Source organism: Panthera tigris, chromosome D4 (genome assembly GCF_018350195.1).
Source record: "Panthera tigris isolate Pti1 chromosome D4, P.tigris_Pti1_mat1.1, whole genome shotgun sequence".
In the NCBI taxonomy this organism is placed as follows: Eukaryota; Metazoa; Chordata; class Mammalia; order Carnivora; family Felidae; genus Panthera; species Panthera tigris.
This window is the reverse complement of record NC_056672.1, coordinates 11,691,177-11,703,203: the sequence shown is the minus strand read 5'-3', so window position 1 is coordinate 11,703,203 and position 12,027 is coordinate 11,691,177.

Sequence of the window (12,027 nt, the reverse complement as noted above, 5' to 3'; positions counted from 1 at the left end):
CCACTCACAGGGAGATGACAGTAATGCGGCACTCCGCACCCTGAAAAAGACAGTGCGTTTAAAAATCCAACACGGTCACTCCCAGCACCGTGAGATTCTGGGAAATGCACCGGAATTCACATACCGCGCAATTCAGCCATTTATAACATGGCTTTTAGTATATTCACAGAGTTGTGCAACCATCACCATAATCCATTTTAGAACATTCTCATTACTTCAAGAAAGAAGCCTCGCACCCCTTAGACCTCATCCTGCACTGCCCTGGTTCCCCAACCTGGCCACCCCATCCTGGCAACCACCAATTTAAGTTTGTCTCTACAGATTTACCTGTACCGGATGCTTCATAAACAAACGCATAAAATGCATGGCCTTTTGGGGGCGCCTGGGTGGCTCGGTTAAGTGTCCAACTTTGGCTCAAGTCATGATCTCATAGTTTATGAGTTCGAGCCCCACGTCAGGCTCCGCGCGGAGCCTGCCTGGGATTCTCCGTCTCCCTCTCTCTGTGCCTCCCCTACTTGCACACGCTTTCTCTCTCTAAAAACAAACTTAAAAAAACATGTGACCTTCTGTGACTGGTTTCATCTACTTAGCATAATGTTTTAGAGTTCCATCCAAGCTGTAGCCTGTGTCAGAATTTCACTCCTTTTTATGGCCAAGTAATATTCCATTGCATGGATATACTTTATTTATATTTTCATCAGCCAGTGCACATTTGGGTTGTTTCCACGTTTGGGCTATTATGCACAAGTGTTTAGGCAGACAGTTTTCATACCTCTCAGGTATGTATCTAGGAGTGGAATTACTGCTCCTAGTATTTTCAGTCTTCAAAAAATGGAGAAAATGAGTACCCGCGTAAAGTTTGGCACCATCATTCTAAGGAATAAGGTCCTATAAGAATTCACTTTTCAGATGAAAAAATACTCAACAGGTGGAAAACATCTAGAGAAAACTAGTTTTTTTAATTACAGTAAAATGCACTTAATAATATTTAAGTGCAATGGTAAATAATATTTACCATTTTATTTTTTATCATTTAATTCAATTTATTTATTTAGAGAGACAGCACACGAGAGAGAGAGAGAGAGAGAGAGAGAGAGTGCGCACATGCACAAGCAGGGGAGGGGCAGAGAGAGAATCCCAAGCAGGTTCCACACTGTCAGCACAGAGCCCGACATGGGGCTCGATCCCACAAACTGGTGAGACCATGACCTAAGCTGAAATCAACAGCCAGACACTCAACCAACTGAGCCACCCAGGTGTCCAAAAATTTACCGTTTTAAAATAAACAATAGAGAAAATATTTTAAATTAAAAGAAAATTCATTTTTCATAGCATTTATAATACTGGCTCATCTTTATGTTTATATTTATGGATTGCCCACCATTAGAAAAGATGGCTTTGGGGCACCTGGTTGGCTCAGTCGGTTGAGCGTCCAACTCTTAATTTCAGCTCAAGTCATGATCCCAGAATCGTGGGATCAAGCCCTACATCTGCACTGGGCATGGAGTCTGATTGGGATTCTCCCTCTTGCTCTGCCCCTCTCCCTCGATCTCTCACTCTCTCTCTCTCTAAAATTAAAAAAAAAAAAAGTTTTTTTTAATGTACCTATTTAAAAAAAGGTGGGGTGCCTGGGTGGCTCAACTTCGGCTCAGGTGATGATCTCACAGTTCATGGACTCGAGCCCCGCATCAGGCTCTGTGTTGACAGCTGGGAGCCTGGAGCCTGCTTCGGATTCTGTGTCTCCCTCTCTCTCTGCCCCTCCCCCACTCACACTCTTTCTCCCTCTCTCAAAAATAAGCAAACATTTAAAAAAATATTAGAAAAAAAAGATGGCACTTTTTTTTTTTTTACCCCTCATTCTAAGAAAATCCAAGAAACATCCCTTCTGCACATTTTTATTAATCCTGAATATGGGGGCATCTGAGTGGCTCAGTCGGTTAAGGGTCCGACTCCTGATTTTGGCTCAGGTCATGATCTCACAATTCATGGGTTCAGGCCCCATGTTTGGGCTCTGCAGTGATAGCATGGAGCCTGCTTGGGATTCTCCCTCTCCCTCCCTCTTTGCCCCCCCCCCCCACACGCATGTGCTCTCTCCTTCTCTCTCTCTCTCTCTCTCTCTCTCTCTCTCTCTCTCTCTCTTTCTGTCAAAAGAAATAAATAAACTTAAAAAAAAAAAAAAGCCTGCATATGGCTTTCAAACCACACAAGGAGGCAAGCTCACTTCTGAGCGAGGCCTGGGCCCTGGCAGCTTCACACAGGGCAGTCACGTCAGTGGGAGGAAGAATGTGGCTTCTCGAGTGTTCTGGACCTACTCTTCTGCTTGCGAGACAAAGTGATATTGTGGTGTCTGTGCAAAACCCTCTCTACACAATGAAACAGAAATAAAAGATAGTGTCGATTTTATTTGTACAGGCAGGGGACACATTTCCCTTCTCCTGCAAGGATCAGCAGGAAATGTAGGAACTGGCTAAGGCAAGGCCATCTGGACAGCCTACAAAGCAAGCCACAGGATTAGAGCCCAGCCCATGCCTGGTTTCTATTATTACTTCCAAAGATAAATAAGTGGCCAGCAAATCAAGATGGGCTTGGTTATGCTTTTGGCCTTAATACAAAATTTTTCTACAGGTATCCCAGCCACAAAAAGTGCTTGTTTCTTGTATTGAAGCAGATTGCTTTTTAACTGTTTTGAATCTTTGCATTTCTAAAACATCTTGGTTTTAGCTTTCTTTTATAATAGTCCCAAGGTTTTTGACCGTATAGGAACCACCAATAACAATCAACCATTTCTAAAATATGCTACCATTGATTAGGGGTACTTTGACTAGGGCTACTTTTAAATCTAATAATAGCTTGCAAAAGAACTAAATTATATTCTTAGTTTTCAATGGTATTGGCAGATATGTAAAATTAATGTCGGGTAACATGAGTTAGCATTGAAAAACTGGACAAATTTTAGGGGCACCTGGGTGGCTCAGTTGGTTAAGTGAACGACTTCTGCTTAGGTCACGATCTCACAGTTCGTGAGTTTGAGCCCGGTGTCGGGCTCTGTGCCGACAGCTCAGAGCCTGGAGCCTGCTTCAGATTTCGTGTCTCCCTCTCTCTCTGCCCCTCCCCAGCTCTTGCTCTGTCTCTCTCTCTCAAAAATAAACATTAAAAAAAAAAAAAAACTGGACAAATATTAAAAGGAAAATCCATAGGTGGATCAGTATTTTTTCTGTGTTTGAATGTCAATCCCTTTAAACATTTTTTAAAATTTATTTTGAAAGAGAGAGAGAGTGAACAAGCACAAGCAGGGAAGGGACAGTGAGAGAGAATCCCAGGCAGGCTTCCCACAGCTAGTGCAAAGCCTGATGCAAGGCTCGATCCTACAAACCGTGAGACCAGAACCTGAGCTGAAATCAGGAGTCGGACACTGAAAATACTGAGCCGCCCGAGGGCCCCCTAAACACTTTTTTTCCCTTTATTTGTGGCTATGCTGAAGCCAAGTTAAGCACTGGCAAATATTTGCTGAGCACCTATCATGTGGCGGGCATTGGGGTGAACGCGCGCATGCGGAAGTAATCTGAACTGTGCTTCAGTGAACTTGCAACACATGGTCATTGGTTGGTAGCTGGTTGTTCTGTTCTGTCATGTGACTACAGTTTGCAGAGAGAAGTCCAAGCACAGCCCTGTTTGCAGACAGTAAGACAAAGTACTCAAGTCAAAGGAGGAGGGCGTTGGCGTGAATGAATTCCTTGAGGTCTTGAAAACTGAATCATGACCTGACTTCCAATTATGTTTTAAAATGCAAAAGCAGCTGTTCTTGAATACTACGCGGTATTACATGCCGCAGCAATTGTAATATTTCTTAAAAAGAATGAAAGGGCCTGAATTCTTGGGAAAAAAAATACCAGCTTCACTGTCTACTCAACCAGCCCAACAGGGATCTCTGGTCAGAATGCTCGCGGGCAGATTTCCCTCCACACAAGCACCGCCAGCCACCTGCCATCTCACCACTGACATCTCTAACAACGGCAGAGAGGAGGGAGGCATGGGGATGGCAAGGCCTCAGGAAGATCAGAAAAGTCTGAGGTCAGGAGGAAAGCAAGCATGCTCACGGAGAGCATGTCTCTAGGAGTTTGCTCCTCAAAGTGTGGTTCATGGACTGAACCATCAACATCGCCTGGACCACTGACTGGTCATCACCTGGGTTGACAGCAGCACCTGGAAGCTTGTTAAAATGTAGACCCTCGGGCCCCACCATACCTACAGAATTAGAATCTGCATTTTAACAGAGATTCGTATGTCCATTACAAATGTGAAAAATAAGACATCAAAGTGACCCTGAAAGATTTGGAACGGATTGGTGAAATTCATCAGCAGGAGATAACCCCTCCTAGGATCTCCAGGAAAGGAGAGTTGACTACTTAGTGAGGTATATGAAGATGTCCAAAGGAAGACTGTGTTAGGTGAAGAGGGAGTCAGCAAACAAAAGAATGAGAACCAGCAAAACAACGTTTAGTCCGTGTGTGTGTAAAGAGCTCAAAGTATTTAGAGATACAAGAAAGATCTCGTTGTTCTGTGATGCAGCACCATTTCATCAGGCTTAAGGGAATGTTCTCTTAAAAAAAGGACAGAGGGGCGCCTGGGCAGCTCAGTCGGTGAAGTGTCGGACTCCGGCTCAGGTCACGACCTAGCAGTTTGCGGGTTTGAGCCCCGCGTCGGGCTCTGTGCTGACAGCTCAGAGCCTGGAGCCAGCTTCAGATTCTGTGTCTCCCTCTCTCTCCACCCCTTCCCTGCTTGGACTCTGTCTCTCTCTATCTCTGAACAATAAATAAACATTAAAAAAATTTTTTAAAAAGAGAGAATGAGGGAGAGAGAGAGGGAGGGAGAATGAGTAAGAGAGGGAGAGAGAGAAGGGAGAGACAGCATCCAACTTCCTTTATTAAGAATCATTTGGAACAAATCGTTTGACTTCTATTTGCCTTGACTTAGGGAAACGAGGAGAAGCAGAGATGTTTCTACTTAAGGCACTTACTCATTCCAATGGCTACAAAAGTTTATCTCCAAAAAGAAATGAATAATGCGGCAATCAATGTACACATCTGAATTGCGTGGGTTTAGGGAAAATCCCTTAAAACGAATGATCTTGAGCCAGAAACTAAGAACATCCAGCTGCTGTCTGAGGGCCAAGCCCTCGACCGTGATGACTCAAAAGAGGCTCAGTCCACACTTGTAAAAATCAAAGACTAAAATTAGAATTAAGGAATGATGACGATATAGGCCACACATTGCGCCTCTCCAATTTCCTGTATCATTCTGTCCAGAACAAGTATCTCTCGTCAGTCACAATACCCCTTCTCTGCTAAGCCCAGACTTGACCTGGGGGCCTCCCCAGCTTGATGCTACGAGCAGCCCGCACATCACCTAGCTTCATCAGGCCATCGGAGACCTGTCTGCCATCCCTGACAGGAGGTCCTCCCGGCTGTAAACTTCTGCCATTCTAGGACAAACGTCCGACCCCAGTAAGCCCAACCTCTTGGGGGTACTTGAAGAGTCACAATTTGGTCGTTACAGAACGTCTTCATCACTAAACATCAACCCACATGGACTCCCAGAGTCACTATATACCCCTTGCCCTCTCAGTGCACATATACACTTCCTTCCCTCCTCGAGACATCTGTAAAATAATTAATAATGATGAGGATGAGGCCTCAGGATTCCATTCTGAAGCATCCCTAACATTTTTTAAAGAAACATCTAATGTGTTTCTAATAAAAACTACTTTTTACATATGGGAAGAAAATCTGACTAAATCAAATGTCTCAACAGCAGCACTATTGACATTTGGGGCTTGATAATTCTTTTTTTTTAAGTTTTTGTTTTATTTTGTTTTGTTTTTTTTAAGTGTTTATTTATTTTTGAGAGAGAGAGAGCATGAGTCGGGTAGGGGCAGAGAGAGAGGAGGAAGGACAGAGGATTCAAAGCAGACTCCGTGCTGACAGCAGTGAGCCCAGCACAGGGCTCGAACTCATGAACCCTGAGATCATGATCTCAGCTGAAGTCAGATGCTCAACTGACAGAGCCACCCAGGCACCCCATTGGGCTGGATAATTCACTGTTGGGGGTAGAGGGGCTGTACTGGGGCTGTACTGTGTTGGGGGTAGAGGGGCTGTACTTAGGATGTTGGACAGCATTCCTGGCTTCCATCCACTAGATACCAGAAGCAACCCCCTAGGTTATAACAGCCAAAATTGTGCCCAAATACAGCATTCTTCACAAAGCTAGAACAAGCAATCCTAAAATTTGTATGGAACCACAAAAGACCCCGAATAGCCAAAGTAATATTGAAGAAGAAAACCAAAACGGGAGGCATCACAATCCCAGACTTTGGCTTCTACTACAAAGCTATAAGCATCAAGACAGTATGGTATTGGCACAAAAACAGACACATAGACCAATGGAATAAAAGAGAGATCCCAGAATTGGACCCACAAATGTATGGCCAACTAATCTTTGACAAACCAGGAAAGAATATCCAATGGAAAAAAGACAGTCTCTTTAACAAATGGCGCTGGGAGAACTGGACAGCAACATGCAGAAGAATGAAACTAGACCACTTTCTTACCCCATTCACAAAAATAAACTCAAAATGGATGAAAGAACCTGAAATGTGAGACAGGAAAGCATCAAAACCCTAGAGGAGAAAGCAGGAAAAAACCTCTCTGACCTCAGCCGCAGCAATTTCTTACTCAACACATCTCCAAAGGCAAGGGAATTAAAAGCAAAAGTGAACTATTGGGACCTCATCAAGATAAAAAGCTTCTGCACTGCAAGGGAAACAATCAAGAAAACTAAAAGGCAACCGACGGAATGGGAAAAGGTATTTGCAAATGACATATTGGATAAAGGGCTAGTATCCAAAATCTATAAAGAACCCAGCAAACTCCACACCCGAAAAACAAATAATCCAGTGAAGAAATGGGCAGAAGACATGAATAGACACTTTTCTAAAGACATCCAGATGGTTAACAGACACATGAAAAGATGCTCAGTGTCACTCCTCATCAGGGAAATAGAAATCAAAACCACACTGAGATATCACCTCACACCAGTCAGAGTGGCTAAAATGAATAGATCGGGAGACTATAGATGCTGGAGAGGATGTGGAGAAACGGGAACCCTCTTGCACTGTTGGTGGGAATGCACACTGGTGCAGCCACTCTGGAAAACTGTTTGGAGGTTCCTCAAAAAATTAAAAATAGATCTACCCTATGACCCAGCAATAGCACTACTAGGAATTTACCCAAGGGATACAGGAGTGCTGATGCATAGGGGCACTTGTACCCCAATGTTTATAGCAGCACTTTCAATAATAGCCAAATGATGGAAAGAGCCTAAATGTCCATCAACTGATGAATGGATAACAAAGATGTGATTTATATACACAATGGAATACTACTTGGCAATGAGAAAGAATGAAATCTGGCCATTTGTAGCAACATGGATGGAACTATTGGGTATTATGCTAAGTGAAATAAGTCAGGCAGAGAAAGACAGATACCATATGTTTTCACCCATATGTGGATCCTGAGAAACATAACAGAGAACCATGGGGGAGGGGATGGGGGGAAAAAAGTTACAGAGACAGAGGGAGGCAAACCAGAGGAGACTCTTAAATACTGAGAACAAACTGAGGGTTGATAGGGGGTAGGGGAGAGGGGAAAGTGGGTGATGGGCATTGAGGAGGGCACCTGTTAGGATGAGCACTGGGTGCTGTATGGAAACCAACTTGACAATAAATTATATTTAATATAAAAAAAAATTGTGCCCAAACATTGCCAAATGTCCTCCCTCCTTCCCTCCATTGCAGACTACTGACCTAAATGATTATAATTATTCTCTTAGTGAGATGAGACTATGGATGATTTTGCCCCTTTTTTCCCTATATTTCTAAATCTTCTCTAATGAATGTATATTGTTTCTATGATAAAAATAAGCTAGGGATGGGGCTCCTGTGTGGCTCAGTTGGTTAAGCTCAGGTCATGGTCTCACGGTTCATGAGTTCAAGCCCCACATCAGGCTCCACACTGACAGCACAGAGCCTGCTTGGGATTCTCTCTCTCCTTCTCTCTCTGCCTCTCTGCTGCTTGCTCTCTCTGTCTCTCTCTCTCAAAAAATACAAAAACTACCCAAAAAAAGTGTTTTTAAATAAGCTAGTGACTTTCCACTTTTAACAAAGAAGTATCATTAGCTCTACAGATACCTCAAGTTGACCCTTGAGTAAGTGCCAATGTGTGTGGTTCATACAGTTGAAAAATTCAGTTCAGTCCCTAAAAATACTATCTGCCTTACAGACACCTTAAATTAAACTTCTCTTCAATGTGTAAAAGACACTTAAAAAAAGGGACTCTAGAGAAGAAAGCAGGAATTGAGGCCTCTAATTATTCAAAAAGGAACATCTAAACCCTTCTTCAGCATGGACAATTAGTGGGGCATTAGGAAGACATGTAAAGTAAAATAAAAAGTATTTACCTGAAACATTCCACATGTACACTTTAGTCAGAAAAATACTTGCATTGTAGGGAAAAAAAAATAATAAGGCACACTTACTTCATCTTTGAGAATTGCCACGCACACATACAGGCCATATTTTTAAAAACGTCAAAATCAGAAGATTAAAATATCTGAATGTAAAAATACCCATGACTTCATCTTCTTGGCTGTTAGACTAGGATTTTTCTGAAACTTATTATTACCATGAATTTTATTACTAACTATTTTAATTCAGTCTGGCAAGGCCCTGTCTACCAGGAAGAAACAGGTTCTCCATGACCAATTCGCCGTCTATGACCCTCAGGACACGGATGACCCTTTTCTCCACCTAGAACCCGCCCCCCTCACCCAAACACAGACAAAGCATCTTCTGGTCTCCTCTGCTTACCCGGGGTGCTGCCAGAGGTTCACATGTCTTCTGCTCTCAGGGAGAAGCTCCCTTTTGTTAAGCGGGGTGATACCAACCGCGGCTTCCAGAATAGCCATGTATTTCTTGTACCTCATCTTGTCTCTCTCAGTACAAGGTCATGTCAATTTCGGGCACCGCTCAGCTGAAGCAAATGAAGTCATCTTTGCACTACCTGATGCCCCTGTGCTGCCACATGTTCCGTGTACCCCTAGCTATTAAACTCTAGAGTGCAGGCTGAGGCCAAGCCACAAATAAATAAAAAAAGAAAGGGCTCGTTCGGATTTCCCTGCAACGTCAGTATTATATAAGGCTAAAGAATTTTGACTAAAGCACTAACGAAAATGACTTGCAGGACAACCGTGGTTCTAAACACAGCAATCTAACGTACACTCCCCAATTAATCCGCACATAAATCTTTGAGGCCGCTAATCCTTCAAGTACTAATGGCACAGGAGGTGATTTATCTCAAGGTCTGGAAATAATTGGTCCAAAAAACCCGCGTGGCCTCTGGATGAACTAAAATCAGAAGCTGATTTGCTCCTACAAATACCTCTCTTCAAAAGGCTGCGCTTTGACAAGTAAGGAGCTCCGGTTGTCATTTTATAGCACACATTTCCAAAGGCTATAAACTCCTTGCTTGAGTCAATAGCAAAGATTAGTTAATAGAAAAACAATTCTGTTTGGGTTGTTGTTGTTGTTGTTTTTAAATATCTTTTTTTTTTAATTTTTTTTTTTAACGTTTATTTATTTTTGAGACAGAGAGAGACAGAGCATGAACGGGGGAGGGTCAGAGAGAGGGAGACACAGAATCTGAAACAGGCTCCAGGCTCTGAGCTGTCAGCACAGAGCCCCACGCAGGGCTCGAACTCACAGACCGAGACATCATGACCTGAGCCGAAGTCGGCCGCTTAACCGGCCGAGCCACCCAGGCACCCCTTTAAATATCTTTTTAAATACTTCTATAACACAACACAGGCGAGCTCTCATGGCGTGAAAGTATATTGTCTGGATATGCTCAGACCCTGTCCCATCCTTGTAGTTGTAAATGTCTCCCCTCAGCTCGAAGGGCCTTTCTAGCCCTCTTTCCACGGGTTAAAGGTGGGATGTCCTTAACAGTAGCCCACCTAATGAGTCATGGTAGGCATGGGCCAGTCTTCCCTGGGATGAAAATATGACGTTCAGAAAGAAACGCCCCTTTCCTGTCGGAGCTGCTGACCAGGGGAGACGGGACACCAGGACTGTCGGCACTCATGTTCCCCGCCACAGTGCGAGGAGGGCTCATCGAGTGCACTTAGGAAGAGCTGTCTCAACAGAGATGCGATGAGATCATCTGAGCTTCTGGACCCAGCCACGTCTAAGGCCACGATCATCCCGGGAGATCCCAGTTACACTTCTATCCAAGCTAATAGATTGACTCTTGTGAAATTTAGTTTTAGTTGCATTTCTGTCACTCTGAAAAAGTTCTGACTTAGCCACCTCCCTGACTTCTTCAAGCTATATTTTTCCCAGTGAATATGCTCTAGCAGCTGGGCTGTTCCTTGTCTAAACAGACTCCTATATAAAAGGGAAGTAAAACAGAGGGAGGCATTATGTGTTAATCCTGATTAACCTAGATATCCATAGTGAGTAAGTATCCCAAACTCTACCCCCTCCCCCTAAATCTTGAACCTTTCTTCTACAGATTCTCTCCTCAACAGCAAGTTTCTTAGTTTTTGTTTTTGTTTTTGTTTTTGTTTTTGTTTTTAACCTGAATGACCTAAATCAGTAGTCTCCAAAGCAGTGTGTACACATCAAAAATCTTTGGGGTGGAGGGGCACCTGGGTGGCTCAGTCGGTTAAGCATCCAACTCTCGGTTTAGGCTTCGGTCATGATCTCACGGTTTGTGAGTTCGAGCTCCACATCAGGTTCTGCACTGACAGTGCAGAGACTGCTTGGGATTCTCTCTCTCCCTCTTTCTCTGCCCCTCCCCTACTTTCTCTCTCTCTGTCTCTATCTCAAAAATACATAAATAAACTTATAAAAAAATGTTTGGGGTCTGGAAAGAAAATATTAAACCATCTATTTCCTTTTTTCTCTTATCTGTTAAAAATTTGGTTTGAGTGTTTATTTTTAAATAGTCATAATACTTTGAGAACTAGTTTTTTTTTTTTTTTAAGTTTATTTATTCTTGAGAGAGAGAGCAGGAGGAGAAGCAGAGAGAGACGGAGGGAGAGAATCCCAAGCAGGCTCTGCACTGTCAGCAGGGAGTGTGGTCCACACAGGGCTCAATCTCGCAAACCATGAAATCATGAGCTGAGACGAATCAAGAGTCAGACGCTTAACCCACTGAGCCACCAAGGCACCCTGAGAACTAATATATTTTAAGTTACATTAAAATATGCCATTTAGAAATTAGTGTGTACTCATATATATTGTAGGGTGTCCTTTAAAATGTGATAGGGGTGTGTGAGCCAAAAAGTCAGTGACTTATATAAGCCTTCAACAGCTCTTGAAGCCTCAGTTTCCCATTTACAAGATGAGAGGCCCAAACACAGGAATGCAGTTACCTTTCCATATCAACAACAAAAAACTAAGAACTCTCGCTTCACTTGGCCTGGTCATACAATTAATATAATCTAACCACTACAGAGTGGTGACAACAAGGGATAAACCACTTGGTCTTGGGATATTTCATTTCCAGAGTGTTCATGAATATTACTCCCACTGGCGGTTCTGTAAACAATTAGTACCAGTTAGTCACAGGAATTCTTTTATGGGCTGAACGTGGTTTGCTACAGCTGCCGCGGCTGAGAAAAGCTACAATACAGCCCTCATTTAATCATACAGGAAGATGTAATTATACTTACACAACAGTCTTTGTTCTGACAAATTGTATTTCTAATGACGCGTGATAAAACTTACTACGCTGCCCTCTCAAAGTAAGAAATGAAACCTGAGCTTAACAACAGCGACAAAAAATCAAGTTAAACTTGCTACCCGGTGGAAGCTGTTTTACTTGGGTGAAAGTGACACGAAACTTCATAAACGGCACGTTTTGTTTAAAGTTTCGTTTTCTGTAGGAATTTTTTACGCATTTAACATAC